Genomic DNA, 19,816 nt, shown 5'->3' with positions numbered 1-19,816 from the left:
CTAGTACAGTTCCTTTATTGACAGTACAGCAGTATTTCCTTTGTTCTCTTACTGATCTCAGACATGCTGGATTCCCATTCTGCACAGAGAGACGGGGTAGAAACTGTTCTGTGTGCCATTCAGTCCACTCTCTTGTGTTGTAGGTTTATTCTGACTTGAGCATTAAACCTGGAATTCTGTGACATCACAGTGTGTGTGAGCAAGAGAGAGACATGGATGTGAATGCTGTCCCTCACTGTTACTGCACATCAGTGGAGGAGCTATAGGAGGACGGGCTCATTGTAGTGGCTGGAATTAAATAACTGGTACGGAGTCCAACGTGGTTTCAATATGTTTGATATCGTTCTATTGATTCCATTCCAGCCATTACAATGAGCCCGTCCTCCTATAGCTCCTTCCACCAGCCTCCACTGCTGTACATGAGTGTGAACCCGCATCTCTTGTGTTCATGGAGTTGTAACAGCGTTGTTTCTTGCCATGTGCCTGGATCAGTTCCAGACTTGCTGGATGTTTGTGTATCACCACAGCCCAGTCTCAGATGTTGCGTAGCTGCTCTTTTCCCTGGCCGGTGTAGTGTAGCCCCTGTATGTCTGGAGACATGACCTTTGACTTTGTACAGGGGACGTCCGGGTGCATCTCAATAGTCTAAAGTGGCTTCCTTCCTCTCCTCCATCTGCAGTAATGTGAAAACGGAGTTAAAGCCAATAGGGGGTGGATGATTTCTATGGTGTTTTCTTCCACAAATTGTCTTTCACACCATTATAGATGGAGACAAGTGGAGGAAGCCACTTTAGATTATAGACATTGCTGTTTTTCTTTCGGTCAAGAAGCATGAAATGGATGTGATGCCTATAGTTCAGGACTTACATGCACGTGTCGAGTTGTTTGCTGCAATAGAGGGCCATGTGTATGGTTCTAAAATAAAGGATATGTCTACTACACTAAAGGAATAATGATGTGAAATAAAACAAATATTAATACAATGAATTATTGTATAGACTTGCAAGTAAACCACTTTAGCTATATCAGTGGGATCAACCTGTAAGGTTTTGAAAGCTCTATCTTGGTTTATTATATTTTTTCCTTTAGAAAAAATCAAGCCTTAATAAACTGTATATTTAGCAACAATCACTTTGTCTTAATCTCGTCATTACTGTTGATCATTCTGAAAACACTACTTCTCTTAACTTGGCAGTGATTCTGTTTTGTTTTTCCTTCCATGTTCCAGAAAGGTCTTCAGGGGGCGGTTTTTCAAAAGTTATCCGATTACCACTATCGGATAGTATTACATGTTAGAATTTAGTTTTTTGAAAACTTAAAAATGGGATTCTGATCCGCCGGATAAGGATGTGGTAATCCAATCTGACCTTTAATCGGGGAATGTAAGAATGGGATTCTGATCCTCCGGATAAGGATGTGGTAATCCAATCTGACCTTTAATCGGGGAATGTAAGAATGGGATTCTGATCCTCCGGATAAGGATGTGGTAATCCAATCTGACCTTTAATCGGGGAATGTAAGAATGGGATTCTGATCCTCCGGATAAGGATGTGGTAATCCAATCTGACCTTTAATCGGGGAATGTAAGAATGGGATTCTGAACCTCCGGATAAGGATGTGGTAATCCAATCTGACCTTTAATCGGGGAATGTAAGAATGGGATTCTGATCCTCCGGATAAGGATGTGGTAATCCAATCTGACCTTTAATCGGGGAATGTAAGAATGGGATTCTGATCCTCCGGATAAGGATGTGGTAATCCAATCTGACCTTTAATCGGGGAATGTAAGAATGGGATTCTGATCCTCCGGATAAGGATGTGGTAATCCAATCTGACCTTTAATCGGGGAATGTAAGAATGGGATTCTGATCCTCCGGATAAGTATGTGGTAATCCAATCTGACCTTTAATCGGGGAACGTAAGAATGGGATTCTGATCCTCAGGATAAGGATGTGGTAATCCAATCTGACCTTTAATCGGGGAACGTAAGAATGGGATTCTGATCCTCAGGATAAGGATGTGGTAATCCAATCTGACCTTTAATCGGGGAACGTAAGAATGGGATTCTGATCCTCCGGATAAGGATGTGGTAATCCAATCTGACCTTTAATCGGGGAACGTAAGAATGGGATTCTGATCCTCCGGATAAGGATGTGGTAATCCAATCTGACCTTTAATCGGGGAACGTAAGAATGGGATTATGATCCTCCGGATAAGGATGTGGTAATCCAATCTGACCTTTAATCGGGGAACGTAAGAATGGGATTCTGATCCTCCGGATAAGGATGTGGTAATCCAATCTGACCTTTAATCGGGGAACGTAAGAATGGGATTCTGATCCTCCGGATAAGGATGTGGTAATCCAATCTGACCTTTAATCGGGGAACGTAAGAATGGGATTCTGATCCGCCGGATAAGGATGTGGTAATCCAATCTGACCTTTAATCGGGGAACGTAAGAATGGGATTCTGATCCTCCGGATAAGGATGTGGTAATCCAATCTGACCTTTAATCGGGGAACGTAAGAATGGGATTCTGATCCTCAGGATAAGGATGTGGTAATCCAATCTGACCTTTAATCGGGGAACGTAAGAATGGGATTCTGATCCTCAGGATAAGGATGTGGTAATCCAATCTGACCTTTAATCGGGGAACGTAAGAATGGGATTCTGATCCTCCGGATAAGGATGTGGTAATCCAATCTGACCTTTAATCGGGGAACGTAAGAATGGGATTCTGATCCTCCGGATAAGGATGTGGTAATCCAATCTGACCTTTAATCGGGGAACGTAAGAATGGGATTCTGATCCTCCGGATAAGGATGTGGTAATCCAATCTGACCTTTAATCGGGGAACGTAAGAATGGGATTCTGATCCTCCGGATAAGGATGTGGTAATCCAATCTGACCTTTAATCGGGGAACGTAAGAATGGGATTCTGATCCTCCGGATAAGGATGTGGTAATCCAATCTGACCTTTAATCGGGGAACGTAAGAATGGGATTCTGATCCTCCGGATAAGGATGTGGTAATCCAATCTGACCTTTAATCGGGGAACGTAAGAATGGGATTCTGATCCTCCGGATAAGGATGTGGTAATCCAATCTGACCTTTAATCGGGGAACGTAAGAATGGGATTCTGATCCTCCGGATAAGGATGTGGTAATCCAATCTGACCTTTAATCGGGGAACGTAAGAATGGGATTCTGATCCTCCGGATAAGGATGTGGTAATCCAATCTGACCTTTAATCGGGGAACGTAAGAATGGGATTCTGATCCTCCGGATAAGGATGTGGTAATCCAATCTGACCTTTAATCGGGGAACGTAAGAATGGGATTCTGATCCTCCGGATAAGGATGTGGTAATCCAATCTGACCTTTAATCGGGGAACGTAAGAATGGGATTCTGATCCTCCGGATAAGGATGTGGTAATCCAATCTGACCTTTAATCGGGGAACGTAAGAATGGGATTCTGATCCTCCGGATAAGGATGTGGTAATCCAATCTGACCTTTAATCGGGGAATGTAAGAATGGGATTCTGATCCTCCGGATAAGGATGTGGTAATCCAATCTGACCTTTAATCGGGGAATGTAAGAATGGGATTCTGATCCTCCGGATAAGGATGTGGTAATCCAATCTGACCTTTAATCGGGGAATGTAAGAATGGGATTCTGATCCTCCGGATAAGGATGTGGTAATCCAATCTGACCTTTAATCGGGGAATGTAAGAATGGGATTCTGATCCTCCGGATAAGGATGTGGTAATCCAATCTGACCTTTAATCGGGGAATGTAAAAATGGGATTCTGATCCTCCGGATAAGGATGTGGTAATCCAATCTGACCTTTAATCGGGGAATGTAAGAATGGGATTCTGATCCTCCGGATAAGTATGTGGTAATCCAATCTGACCTTTAATCGGGGAACGTAAGAATGGGATTCTGATCCTCAGGATAAGGATGTGGTAATCCAATCTGACCTTTAATCGGGGAACGTAAGAATGGGATTCTGATCCTCAGGATAAGGATGTGGTAATCCAATCTGACCTTTAATCGGGGAACGTAAGAATGGGATTCTGATCCTCCGGATAAGGATGTGGTAATCCAATCTGACCTTTAATCGGGGAACGTAAGAATGGGATTCTGATCCTCAGGATAAGGATGTGGTAATCCAATCTGACCTTTAATCGGGGAACGTAAGAATGGGATTCTGATCCTCCGGATAAGGATGTGGTAATCCAATCTGACCTTTAATCGGGGAACGTAAGAATGGGATTCTGATCCTCCGGATAAGGATGTGGTAATCCAATCTGACCTTTAATCGGGGAACGTAAGAATGGGATTCTGATCCTCCGGATAAGGATGTGGTAATCCAATCTTACCTTTAATCGGGGAACGTAAGAATGGGATTCTGATCCGCCGGATAAGGATGTGGTAATCCAATCTGACCTTTAATCGGGGAACGTAAGAATGGGATTCTGATCCTCCGGATAAGGATGTGGTAATCCAAACTGACCTTTAATCGGGGAACGTAAGAATGGGATTCTGATCCTCCGGATAAGGATGTGGTAATCCAATCTGACCTTTAATCGGGGAACGTAAGAATGGGATTCTGATCCTCCGGATAAGGATGTGGTAATCCAATCTGACCTTTAATCGGGGAACGTAAGAATGGGATTCTGATCCTCCGGATAAGGATGTGGTAATCCAATCTGACCTTTAATCGGGGAACGTAAGAATGGGATTCTGATCCTCCGGATAAGGATGTGGTAATCCAATCTGACCTTTAATCGGGGAACGTAAGAATGGGATTCTGATCCTCCGGATAAGGATGTGGTAATCCAATCTGACCTTTAATCGGGGAACGTAAGAATGGGATTCTGATCCTCCGGATAAGGATGTGGTAATCCAATCTGACCTTTAATCGGGGAACGTAAGAATGGGATTCTGATCCTCCGGATAAGGATGTGGTAATCCAATCTGACCTTTAATCGGGGAACGTAAGAATGGGATTCTGATCCTCCGGATAAGGATGTGGTAATCCAATCTGACCTTTAATCGGGGAACGTAAGAATGGGATTCTGATCCTCCGGATAAGGATGTGGTAATCCAATCTGACCTTTAATCGGGGAACGTAAGAATGGGATTCTGATCCTCCGGATAAGGATGTGGTAATCCAATCTGACCTTTAATCGGGGAACGTAAGAATGGGATTCTGATCCTCCGGATAAGGATGTGGTAATCCAATCTGACCTTTAATCGGGGAATGTAAGAATGGGATTCTGATCCTCCGGATAAGGATGTGGTAATCCAATCTGACCTTTAATCGGGGAATGTAAGAATGGGATTCTGATCCTCCGGATAAGGATGTGGTAATCCAATCTGACCTTTAATCGGGGAATGTAAGAATGGGATTCTGATCCTCCGGATAAGGATGTGGTAATCCAATCTGACCTTTAATCGGGGAATGTAAGAATGGGATTCTGATCCTCCGGATAAGGATGTGGTAATCCAATCTGACCTTTAATCGGGGAATGTAAAAATGGGATTCTGATCCTCCGGATAAGGATGTGGTAATCCAATCTGACCTTTAATCGGGGAATGTAAGAATGGGATTCTGATCCTCCGGATAAGTATGTGGTAATCCAATCTGACCTTTAATCGGGGAACTTAAGAATGGGATTCTGATCCTCAGGATAAGGATGTGGTAATCCAATCTGACCTTTAATCGGGGAACGTAAGAATGGGATTCTGATCCTCAGGATAAGGATGTGGTAATCCAATCTGACCTTTAATCGGGGAACGTAAGAATGGGATTCTGATCCTCCGGATAAGGATGTGGTAATCCAATCTGACCTTTAATCGGGGAACGTAAGAATGGGATTCTGATCCTCAGGATAAGGATGTGGTAATCCAATCTGACCTTTAATCGGGGAACGTAAGAATGGGATTCTGATCCTCCGGATAAGGATGTGGTAATCCAATCTGACCTTTAATCGGGGAACGTAAGAATGGGATTCTGATCCTCCGGATAAGGATGTGGTAATCCAATCTGACCTTTAATCGGGGAACGTAAGAATGGGATTCTGATCCTCCGGATAAGGATGTGGTAATCCAATCTTACCTTTAATCGGGGAACGTAAGAATGGGATTCTGATCCGCCGGATAAGGATGTGGTAATCCAATCTGACCTTTAATCGGGGAACGTAAGAATGGGATTCTGATCCTCCGGATAAGGATGTGGTAATCCAATCTGACTTTTAATCGGGGAACGTAAGAATGGGATTCTGATCCGCCGGATAAGGATGTGGTAATCCAATCTGACCTTTAATCGGGGAACGTAAGAATGGGATTCTGATCCTCCGGATAAGGATGTGGTAATCCAATCTGACTTTTAATCGGGGAACGTAAGAATGGGATTCTGATCCTCCGGATAAGGATGTGGTAATCCAATCTGACCTTTAATCGGGGAACGTAAGAATGGGATTCTGATCCTCCGGATAAGGATGTGGTAATCCAATCTGACCTTTAATCGGGGAACGTAAGAATGGGATTCTGATCCTCCGGATAAGGATGTGTAATCTTTAAGGATGTGGTAATCCAATCTGACCTTTAATCGGGGAACGTAAGAATGGGATTCTGATCCTCCGGATAAGGATGTGGTAATCCAATCTGACCTTTAATCGGGGAACGTAAGAATGGGATTCTGATCCTCCGGATAAGGATGTGGTAATCCAATCTGACCTTTAATCGGGGAACGTAAGAATGGGATTCTGATCCTCCGGATAAGGATGTGGTAATCCAATCTGACCTTTAATCGGGGAACGTAAGAATGGGATTCTGATCCTCCGGATAAGGATGTGGTAATCCAATCTGACCTTTAATCGGGGAACGTAAGAATGGGATTCTGATCCTCCGGATAAGGATGTGGTAATCCAATCTGACCTTTAATCGGGGAACGTAAGAATGGGATTCTGATCCTCCGGATAAGGATGTGGTAATCCAATCTGACCTTTAATCGGGGAACGTAAGAATGGGATTCTGATCCTCCGGATAAGGATGTGGTAATCCAATCTGACCTTTAATCGGGGAACGTAAGAATGGGATTCTGATCCTCCGGATAAGGATGTGGTAATCCAATCTGACCTTTAATCGGGGAACGTAAGAATGGGATTCTGATCCTCCGGATAAGGATGTGGTAATCCAATCTGACTTTTAATCGGGGAACGTAAGAATGGGATTCTGATCCGCCGGATAAGGATGTGGTAATCCAATCTGACCTTTAATCGGGGAACGTAAGAATGGGATTCTGATCCTCCGGATAAGGATGTGGTAATCCAATCTGACTTTTAATCGGGGAACGTAAGAATGGGATTCTGATCCTCCGGATAAGGATGTGGTAATCCAATCTGACCTTTAATCGGGGAACGTAAGAATGGGATTCTGATCCTCCGGATAAGGATGTGGTAATCCAATCTGACCTTTAATCGGGGAACGTAAGAATGGGATTCTGATCCTCCGGATAAGGATGTGGTAATCCAATCTGACCTTTAATCCGTAAGAATGGGATTCTGATCCTCCGGATAAGGATGTGGTAATCCAATCTGACCTTTAATCGGGGAACGTAAGAATGGGATTCTGATCCTCCGGATAAGGATGTGGTAATCCAATCTGACCTTTAATCGGGGAAGGTAAGAATGGGATTCTGATCCTCCGGATAAGGATGTGGTAATCCAATCTGACCTTTAATCGGGGAACGTAAAGATGTGGTAATGGGGGAACGTTCTGATCCTCCGGATAAGGATGTGGTAATCCAATCTGACCTTTAATCGGGGAACGTAAGAATGGGATTCTGATCCTCCGGATAAGGATGTGGTAATCCAATCTGACCTTTAATCGGGGAACGTAAGAATGGGATTCTGATCCTCCGGATAAGGATGTGGTAATCCAATCTGACCTTTAATCGGGGAACGTAAGAATGGGATTCTGATCCTCCGGATAAGGATGTGGTAATCCAATCTGACCTTTAATCGGGGAACGTAAGAATGGGATTCTGATCCTCCGGATAAGGATGTGGTAATCCAATTTGACCTTTAATCGGGGAACGTAAGAATGGGATTCTGATCCTCCGGATAAGGATGTGGTAATCCAATCTGACCTTTAATCGGGGAACGTAAGAATGGGATTCTGATCCTCCGGATAAGGATGTGGTAATCCAATCTGACCTTTAATCGGGGAACGTAAGAATGGGATTCTGATCCTCCGGATAAGGATGTGGTAATCCAATCTGACCTTTAATCGGGGAACGTAAGAATGGGATTCTGATCCTCCGGATAAGGATGTGGTAATCCAATCTGACCTTTAATCGGGGAACGTAAGAATGGGATTCTGATCCTCCGGATAAGGATGTGGTAATCCAATCTGACCTTTAATCGGGGAACGTAAGAATGGGATTCTGATCCTCCGGATAAGGATGTGGTAATCCAATCTGACCTTTAATCGGGGAACGTAAGAATGGGATTCTGATCCTCCGGATAAGGATGTGGTAATCCAATCTGACCTTTAATCGGGGAACGTAAGAATGGGATTCTGATCCTCCGGATAAGGATGTGGTAATCCAATCTGACCTTTAATCGGGGAACGTAAGGGGAATCCTCCGGATAAGGATGTGGTAATCCAATCTGACCTTTAATCGGGGAACGTAAGAATGGGATTCTGATCCTCCGGATAAGGATGTGGTAATCCAATCTGACCTTTAATCGGGGAACGTAAGAATGGGATTCTGATCCTCCGGATAAGGATGTGGTAATCCAATCTGACCTTTAATCGGGGAACGTAAGAATGGGATTCTGATCCTCCGGATAAGGATGTGGTAATCCAATCTGACCTTTAATCGGGGAACGTAAGAATGGGATTCTGATCCTCCGGATAAGGATGTGGTAATCCAATCTGACCTTTAATCGGGGAACGTAAGAATGGGATTCTGATCCTCCGGATAAGGATGTGGTAATCCAATCTGACCTTTAATCGGGGAACGTAAGAATGGGATTCTGATCCTCCGGATAAGGATGTGGTAATCCAATCTGACCTTTAATCGGGGATAAGGATGTGGATAATCCAATCTGACCTTTAATCGGGGAACGTAAGAATGGGATTCTGATCCTCCGGATAAGGATGTGGTAATCCAATCTGACCTTTAATCGGGGAACGTAAGAATGGGATTCTGATCCTCCGGATAAGGATGTGGTAATCCAATCTGACCTTTAATCGGGGAACGTAAGAATGGGATTCTGATCCTCCGGATAAGGATGTGGTAATCCAATCTGACCTTTAATCGGGGAACGTAAGAATGGGATTCTGATCCTCCGGATAAGGATGTGGTAATCCAATCTGACCTTTAATCGGGGAACGTAAGAATGGGATTCTGATCCTCCGGATAAGGATGTGGTAATCCAATCTGACCTTTAATCGGGGAACGTAAGAATGGGATTCTGATCCTCCGGATAAGGATGTGGTAATCCAATCTGACCTTTAATCGGGGAACGTAAGAATGGGATTCTGATCCTCCGGATAAGGATGTGATAATCCAATCTGACCTTTAATCGGGGAACGTAAGAATGGGATTCTGATCCTCCGGATAAGGATGTGGTAATCCAATCTGACCTTTAATCGGGGAATGTAAGAATGGGATTCTGATCCTCCGGATAAGGATGTGGTAATCCAATCTGACCTTTAATCGGGGAATGTAAGAATGGGATTCTGATCCGCCGGATAAGGATGTGGTAATCCAACCTGACCTTTAATCGGGGAATGTAAGAATGGGATTCTGATCCTCCAGATAAGGATGTGGTAATCCAATCTGACCTTTAATCGGGGAATGTAAGAATGGGATTCTGATCCTCCAGATAAGGATGTGGTAATCCAATCTGACCTTTAATCGGGGAATGTAAGAATGGGATTCTGATCCTCAGGATAAGGATGTGGTAATCCAATCTGACCTTTAATCAGGGAATGTAAGAATGGGATTCTGATCCTCCGGATAAGGATGTGGTAATCCAATCTGACCTTTAATCGGGGAATGTAAGAATGGGATTCTGATCCTCCGGATAAGGATGTGGTAATCCAATCTGACCTTTAATCAGGGAATGTAGGTCATTTTGCATTTTTCAAAACTCGAAGGTAGTGGTTAGGATAGTTTCCATCCCAAAAACCTGGATTATCTTTATCCCACTAGAAAGTTGGATTCAGATTGGATTTAGAAAGGTGAAAGGCACTACAACCAAGAAATATCAATGTAACTAAGGTGAAGATGTTTAAAAAATGTTCTTACATCTGAAAACCAAAGGTTCATTATGTTAAATTGACTACAGTACAGGTATGTGGTAAATTGTTATATTGACAAGTGTCAAATAAATTAATCTAATTATAAGTGATATGCAGGCTCTTATTTTTAATCAAGGTACCTTTATTCATGTGTACTGAACAAAAATACTGTATAAATGCAACATGCAAACATTTCGAAGATTGGACTGATTTACAGTTCATATAAGGAAATCAGTCCATTTTAATAAATTCATTAGGCCCTAATCTTTAGATCTCACATGACTGGGCATGGGTGCAGCCGTGGGTGGGCCTTGGAGTGCATAGGCACACCCACTTGGCAGCCAGACCCAGCCAATCAGAATGAGTTTTTCTCCACAAATGGGATATATTACAGACAGAAATACTCCTCAGCCTCCCACCCACCCTCAGACCATTCTGCAGGTGAAGAAGCCGGATGTGGAGGTCCTGGGCTCGTGGTCTGTGGTTGTGAGGCCGGTTGGACATTCTGTCAAATTCTCTAAAACAACATTGGAGGCGGCTTATGGTAGAGAAATTAACATTAAATTATCTGGCAACAGCTCTGGTGGACATTATTGCAATCAGCATGCCAATTGAATGCTCCCTCAAAACTTGAGACATCTGTGGCATTGTGCTGTGTGACAAAACTACACATTTTATAGTGGCTTTTTATTGTCCCCAGCACAAGGTGCACCTGTGTAATGATCATGCTGTTTAATAATCATCTTGATATGCCACACCTGTCAGGTGGATGGAAAATGCTCACTAACAGGGATGTAAACAAATGTGTGCACAAAATGTGAGAGAAATAAACTTTTTGTGCATATGGAAATTGTTTTATTTTTTATTTCAGCTCATGAAACACTTTACATGTTGTGTTTATATTTTTGTTCACTGTCGTTTACTCCTTTCTGTTTCCCTATGACAGTGTAGAAGTAGTACCACAACCTGTCCTATAGATGGTAAGGTGGCCTGTTCAAAGCACTGAAAATCTGGATTCTGTGATATTGTGGTAGCTGGATCAGAATGATCCTATTATTTTCTGAAAAAACAGCTCAAAAACGGACAGATTGATATAATCCCGATAGAAAAAAAGAGGATTATAGAATCCGTCTCTGATCCCCCCCCCCCCCCTTTTTGAAACCTGACCCACACACATACATGTAACTGCCAAAATAATGGAAGCACTTGAGTAAATGAGGGATACAAAGTAAATTGAAAGCAGGTGCTTCCACACAGGTGTAGTTTCTGAGATAATTAAGCAATTAACGTTCCATCGTGGTTAGGGTTATGCATAAAAATGGTCGGCAGGCTACCATGGCTGGGATGGATGGATGACAATGCCCCCATCCACATGGCACAAGTGGTCACTGAATGGTTTGATGAGCATGAAAATGATGTAAACCATATGCCATGGCCGTCTCAGTCACCAGATCTCAACCCAATTTAACACTTAGGCCCATGGGAGATTCTGGAGCCAAGCCTAAAACAGTGTTTCCCACCACCAATTCAATTCAATGGGCTTTATTGGCATGGGAAACATGTTAACATTGCCAAAGCAAGTGAGGTAGATAATATATAAAAGTGAAATAAACAATAAAAATTAACAGTAAACAGTAAATTGTTTCAAAATAATAAAGACATTACAAACGTCATATTACAAATATATACAGTGTTGCAACGATGTACAAATGGTTAAGGGTACACAAGAGAAAATAAATAAGCATAAATATGGGTGTATTTACAATGGTGTTTGTTCTTCACTGGTTGCCCTTTTCTTGTGGCAACGGGTCACAAATCTTGCTGCTGTGATGTCACACTGTAATTTCACCCAGTAGTTATGGGAGTTTTTCAAAATTGGGTTTGTTTTCAAATTCTTTGTAGATCTGTGTAATCTGAGGGAAATATGTCTCTCTAATATGGTCAAACATTGGACAGGAGGTTAGGAATTGCAACTCAGTTTCCACCTCATTTTGTGGGCAGTGTGCACATAGCCTGTCTTCTCTTGAGAGCCATGTCTGCCTATGGCGGCCTTTCTCAATGGCAAGGCTATGCTCACTGAGTCTGTACATAGTCAAAGCTATCAACAAAACACCAAATTATGGAAATTCTCTTTGTAGAATGGTGTCGCGTCCCTCCAAAAGAGTTACAGACACTAGTAGAATGTATGCCAAGGCACATTGAAGCTGTTCTGGCTCGTGGTGGCACAACGCCCTATTTACACACTTTATGTTGGTGTTTCCTTTATTTTGTAAGTTACCTGTATGTCGTATTGAATTGAAATCAGCTGGGTGATGATTTAGTCTGGCGATTATAATGTCTTGTTGGACAACTATGCCATAGTCTAGGTCTATGTCTACGTTATAGCATGCCGATATAGAAGCGTATGAAGACAATTTGACTAGAATGGAGTGAGAAAAGGTGCAGAGCACGTGGTAGTAACTCCCTTGTCCGGGACAGTAGCTATTATTAGACTATAAACTAATCGGTCTACATTTCCACGGATGACGAATTCGCTATTTTGAATATATCAGTAGACCCACAATATAAGTAAAATAAAAATGTCAAATATATTGAAAGTTAAAAGCATCTTCAACTGTGAAATTTAAATGTATATAGATTTATTTGGTTGCTAATAGACTGGCCTACATGCGTACGTGAATTAATTTAAAACAAGGCTTCTACTGCTTTCTAGAACAGGAATGGCATGGAACGAGATTCAGCCCAGAACATAGTCAATGGAGAGGAGTCGTCGATGGCCTATGATGCCTGGGCAGCGCAGGGACTAAGTCGGTCTAAGTCTCCTAGCTGTCATAAGGTACAATATATAGGCCGAACTGAACTACCAAAACGGAATAAATGTTTATAAGCCCTTTGAGGATGTTAGGCCTAAAGGTAGGCTAGGTCTATTGTCAACGTTATAGTTAGTTCTTAATTCATCCATGCAACCTGACGGGAACTCTCCGTGGTCCTGAATAGGCCTCACTACTGAGGAACTAATAGGCAGAGTCCATCTCAATTTGTTACAGGCATCCCTACTACGGGACCTATCTAGAGGTAGCTTTTTTAACAGATATGCCTAATGTCGTGTGTTCCTCGAATCGTTGGCACATATAACCTTTATACCGGTAGGCCTATTTCACATAAACATTTCTCTGAAACCTTTCCCCTTTCCCCAAATCACCGACAATGAAATAATACATGCACCCTCAGCATTTATTTATTGGTTATATTGTACACAACATTCCAAGTGTATGCTACCCAGGCCAAGCATTGAAAATAGTTTCAAAAACGTGACATTGTTAAAAAAATTGTATCCGAATTGATTTCCTTAACAACCACTTACCTGAGAGATCTCGACAATACTCTTTCAATAATTCAGAAACCTTCAAATGATATGTATCCTCTAATTTATTGGCTCCATCAAACATTATTATGCTATATATGATATTCAGTCTAAAAAGGTACTCTTTTGTCTGCTGCAAATGTATAATAAATTGTATATTTGATGTTGTTTTGTAGGCTATTGTTTTACAGCAAAACCTTTTTTATATAGGCTGCATTTGAATGGACTAGGCTACTAGCATTTGTACAACCAAGCCAGTGATGCATTGTTAATATGGTTCCTATAGGTGGCATTGACTCTTTAACTCATGACAAGGCGTAATGACGGTGACCTGACCATACAGGCCTCGGGAAGTCTAGAACAATATCTGTCATTTTAATTCACTGCATTCATTTGTTGTCAGTTGGGCTATTTGTGTAATATTTTATGGACTTTGTCAAGAATTTCTAAACAAGAAAGTTGCCCAAACGAATAGCAATATCTCATGACATGAAGGCTTAGCCTATGGATAGTCATAGGCTACATGAAATGCAAGGCAAAGTTCTAAGAGACTCAGAAATAGTACAATTAATCAGTTATGGTCACTGTTGCCTGTCTTTGACAGCTCATTTGTGGGCATTTTTCCCAGACGAAACTTAAAATATCTTTGATGAAATGCTATTTATAGCTCTAGATCCACACACATGCTAACTTTGCAGGCTACCTATTTAAATGGGGAATATGTATATGCAGAGTATAGTTGGAAACATCTTTAGAGGGAACAATTTTGTTATTATAATTCATGTCTCCGGCTTGTGACGCAGACTCCTGGATATGGCAGGATGGCGCCTTTGCCTCATTGCGTTTCGATTAGCCTAGAGGCTACTTGTTTCAGTTGGAAAAATCGATCTATTTCAATTATACCATGAGCTATCTCGTTTGAATATAGGCCTAGCTGGTGTATTGAGCAATAAGCCTCCTTTAGTGGTGCCATGGAAGCGAGATAGCCTAGCCTTGATATTGTAATTATATTTCTCTCATTTAAATGATCGAATTCATAATTCAGTCCAAAACCATTAAATCACCTAGACTCAATTAGACCTATTCCACTGTGCAAAAACGGGTTGAAAAAACGTTGTTTCCACGTCATTTCAACAACAACAAAAAACGTCATCAACTTAAGAGAATTTCGTATTTTTTCTAACTTTTCACCTATTCAATGACAATGTGAAATTTTTTCTTAATTTCACGTTGAATTCATGTTAGTTGACAACTCGACGTTGAAAGGACGTCTGTGCCCAGTGGGATATTTGATAATATACTTATGAAGGTGGTTCTAGTAGCCTAGTTCTGAATGTATCCAAAATAAGTGACATTTTCTCGGGTGTACATGCAATTTTCATTGATCTCCGATATTCACATGACAGCTGTGTGTTGAAATGTACGCATAGAAATGGTTGCGGTTACATCGATGCTTCATGACCACAGGGCCTTGCATAGCCAAGGAACAGACCTGTTACGTTCATTGAAATGTACCTACTCATTATTTGACTGGAGGTCAGATGTAATAGGTCTGGTTTCCCATTCCGTCTAGTAATAAACTAAACGCAGATCTGGTTTGGATGTAGATATAAAATCTATGCATTTTGTAAGAGCCAGAAGCCACCAAAACCACCCACTACTTTACGCATTGCGCATGCACTCAGAAGAGTGAACACGCACGCACACACACAAAACACACACACACACCCTGTCATCCAAAACACACCCTGTCATCTCAACGCAAATATGATATTAATGGTCAGTATGAATGTGAAAAGGTTTCGTTTCTGTCTTCAGCGCGTAATGGGGGTAGATTGAATGCCTATATCAGTGAACACGATGCTGTGTAGATTCCTCTCTTGGCATTCACCGCGTGCCTTAATTGTATGGACATTAAATCAAGGTCCGCTGTGAACACGCAGAGTGATAACCCTTCCTGATGACGCGCGCCCCAGCACGGATACAAGCACTGGTCACCCCCCGTGGATGCGAGCACTGCAATGTCGAATCCCTAACCCTATTTGACACCCAACTCCGCGCGCACCCAAAGGAGCAACCCAAGACACGAGCTCTCAAAGAGGACATGCAAAACTTGGACTGAGATCATAGCGCGCCAAACACTCGGATATGTACGCACGCACAAACACACACCGACCACTGTAAAAATGATGCATGTTTCTGACCAAACTAAATACACAGGCTATGTGATTGAAATCTTACGCAATTATCAGTGCTATCATATTCTGCGTTTAAACGCACCATCATCACATAGCACTATAGCATGTATATGCACACACTAACAAAGTCAAAAGCGAAACACCGACTCTTTACACTGCTGCAGACTGGATAGTGCTATTCGTCTGTCATAAAACGTAATAGCTCAATGACATTTTAGCCTATGCTCTAGTTTTCTATGCAGCTGTGCGCCTTTACGCATACGTCAAAGGGTGTCCATGTTCAAAACATAATGTCTTTGTCTATCAAAAAACAAACAAAATCAAAACGCATGTTCTCAAAGCAGCCCATGGCTTGTCCTCATTGAGAAACACAATCGGATGGTCTGTCACAGAGTAGCTATTTGGTTCAAATTATATACATCCCATTGTGCTGAGTAGGAAATAGGAATGCGCTCCGAAGCATAGCTGAGATGCAGTTCCTCCATTTGTCCGTTACAAACGCCCTCCGCTGAAACGTTGGATGGCTCTTCCCTCGCATTCTGTTGACAGGCTTATCAGGCCTGTATGATTACATATGTCTCTTAAAGCATTTTGGCACAATGAGTAAAATCGCTATCCCCTATTTGACAATCTTGGATAACAAGAAAGCTATTTTCTTCACGTCTCTGAAAATTCCTAGATTTATTTTCTTCTTCATTAAAAAATAAATAAAAATACAATGGAACCCCTTGCGCGCCATTGGTGTCTTCTCTCCCCGGTAAATCGCGCACTCCGTCGGTGTATGTAAAGGACTGGAACCCGTTCTCTCTCTGTCTGTCCCCTTTTCATCTGGCGGTTCCTCCGCACTGCACGGAAACACTGGATGCAAGCGTCTGTCTCTCTCGCGGGCTCTCTGATCCACCACTCTCGCGGATTAGAGCGCGCCTCTGCTTTCCCATCCCAGACAATCGCGAGCCTCTGCTGATTGGGCTCAGCGCAAGAGGATTACATCCGCACACAATGACGTCATGGCCCGGGCCCAAATTTTCTCCCCCCATTAAACAAATCCTCATCAGCGAGAATGTCCTTGAAACCGCGCGGCTGACATTCTGCACGGCGTCATGCCTTAGCACATAGCCTGCCTACATAATACACAGTGATTACGTCCCCGACGCATAGGCCTAGGTTGCTTTCCCATCTAAACCTATGTTAATCTACTGCATTAGAAAACACTCACAACGTTGTCCTATCAACCCTCATGCAAGTTTTCGATTTGAGACATTTACCATGATCATTGTATTTAAACAATTATAGTCTATTTTACGCATATCTCTGTGGCCTTTAACGTAAATTTGAATTGCTCCTTTGTAGATTAAACAGGGATTATGCCTGAAGTTAAATGAGGTGCATGAATAAGGAACTGCTACAGTAAGTGCAGGGCTATTCCATATTGTATAGCCTTAACGTATGTTTTAGGTTCAATAAGGTGTTGGCAATCCAGTCTCTGTTCCTTTGTATTCATCTACCTAAACCTGATAGGTTGACAACATCACACACATGTACTTGTGAAATAAATAAATCTATGGTCAGCAAGGGTAGAAAGGCTACTCTTTTTTCTTGAACACTTCAATGGCACCAATGGCACCAATGGCACCAATGGCACCAATGGCACCAATGGCACCAATGGCACCCACCTTCGATTTATTTTGCACAATAGCCCGATATCCACATACTAACTTTTGACATACGTTTATTGTTGGATTGGATTCAAATGTATACTGAAGTGAATTTACATGTTACCTCTTCTTTAATTGTTATGTTACCATAATACTGGGGTTAACATTGGTCTGTCTATACATAATGTAGACCCTTTTCTTAATAATTATTAGTCGAGTGGCATGTCATGTATGACAACTATGGGCTGCTTTGAGAACATAGTCTATTAATATGATATTTAAAGAGGAAAAATAACATGACTGAATATTACACCTGTTGTTTATGTCGTTTGGAGTAAAACTATATTGGAGTTAAAACAGTGTAAGAATATAAAGGCTTCTTCAGGGCTTCGAATTTACGAATGTAGTTACGAATTTTACTGCCCTTAATATAAGGCTGTGTGTTGTTTGTTTTGATTATACAGTAGTAACACACACACACACACACACACACACACACACACACACAGCAATTTAAGCGTCTTGTTTGTATGGGCCTAGATATTAGCAGAGTAATAGGCCCATCTAAACATTTAGGCCAACGATATAAACATTTGGGCCCAATTTGAAAACCACTGTCTGAATGCAATTGAAAAGAACGTATCCCCACTTCCACGTTACCTCTTGTGATAATATCTGATAGAAAATAATGCAATTATTAGAAATACTATAGACTAGCGTTTGAGTGTAGGCTATAGCTTCATGCTATTGCATAACAACACAATGTGGTGTTAACTATTCGAATGTAATTTCGTTTTAACAAAGCCGAATAGGTGTACATTTAAATTTATACTGCACTGAATCAAATTCCCCTGGACTATATTGATTGCAATCCCGGAAGAAAATGTTACACAGTGTATTCAAATGCAACCCCCCCCCTATCTCTCCGGTTCTCTCTCACATACCACCCACTGTCGATTGAACAAAGAGATGGAGAGGGAGAAACGTCAGAGATGGTTATTATAAAAACCGCGTCGCTTTACCCGCTTTACCCTCAATTATCGATAGATTCTCAAATGCAGTCTTTTCAAATGAATGTTGTTAATTATCTATTTAAGCCTACACTGATTCAGCCACGAGCCCCATCGGAATCGACATAGGCTATAGAAATGACATTTTAAGTCCACTAATGCAATTCCTGTTCTGTTGCAGTTTTGTGCCTGAATTTCCTCTCCTGTTTCATCTTATTCAAAAGCTACATTTCTACCAATGCTTGGGAAAAGACGGTATCGAGAATAATAACAAAACAAATCATTAGCCTATTGGCTAGGCCTATAGGGGAAAACAATTATGTCCTTAAAAACAAGACGGCTTCAATCAAGGTCGGCACAGACTTCTCCTTTTCTTACACATAATGGCCCCTCCAACAATCCTTCACGGCTCCTTTGGCGGTCTTCTTTGCATTCAGAGGCGATCTATCGCCATATAGCCTCTCTAGAAAGAAAAACAGCTCACTGTTTTTGACGGTCTGAAAAAACACTTGTTGTCTGTCGGGAAAAGAGAGGGACAGCGGCAAATAAATGTGACCGGGTACGTTTTCTTTCCCCTCTTCTCTCCCTCGCTGCTTGGCTGAGCGGCTTCCACATCTCAAGCTGAATGAAGGGGAGTTGTCCCGATGCATTACAATGACTTTCAGTCCTCATTCATTCAGCCTCTGTCTAACGGTCTTTGGATAGCAAATGCACCCCATCGGGGGGTCGCAGCCCCCTCATTACACCCCCAATCCCAACACGCAGCCCCCACAATAGCCCCTACAAAAGAGAGAGGGGAGTCGGCACCAGTTGTGCGCGCTGCGGCCCCAGAACTTTGGGGGTACACTGGGAAAGTGCTATCATGGGTTTGAAATATAGGACGCGCGTGTGTTGAAGTAGGCCTAAATTGGGTATTTATCCCATAAACTTAAGATTCAGATGGAAAACACACACCTCACACACACACTCTTTCTGACTTTAGTTTTTTGGTCGGCAGTATGGGTAGATACGCAGAGTATGTTACCGCTTTGGATAGTGAGTGGCTTTGTAGGCGATGCTCGCTTTGTGGTTGAGCTGTTTGTTGGTATCCAAGGTGTAATGTCTAGCCTACTGCTCTGACTGCGAGTCTTTATTGTTTCGTTGTGTTTGAGGTTACAAACACGACACACGGTTTCATCAGTCCAATAGACAGATGGAACAACTTGGATTTAGCATTACAGTAAAATCCAATATGGATTCTTTAAACTGAGATGCATGTTTAAATAA

Source organism: Oncorhynchus clarkii, chromosome 16 (genome assembly GCF_045791955.1).
Source record: "Oncorhynchus clarkii lewisi isolate Uvic-CL-2024 chromosome 16, UVic_Ocla_1.0, whole genome shotgun sequence".
Classification (NCBI taxonomy): Eukaryota; Metazoa; Chordata; class Actinopteri; order Salmoniformes; family Salmonidae; genus Oncorhynchus; species Oncorhynchus clarkii.
Note: the sequence above shows the minus strand (reverse complement) of the source record.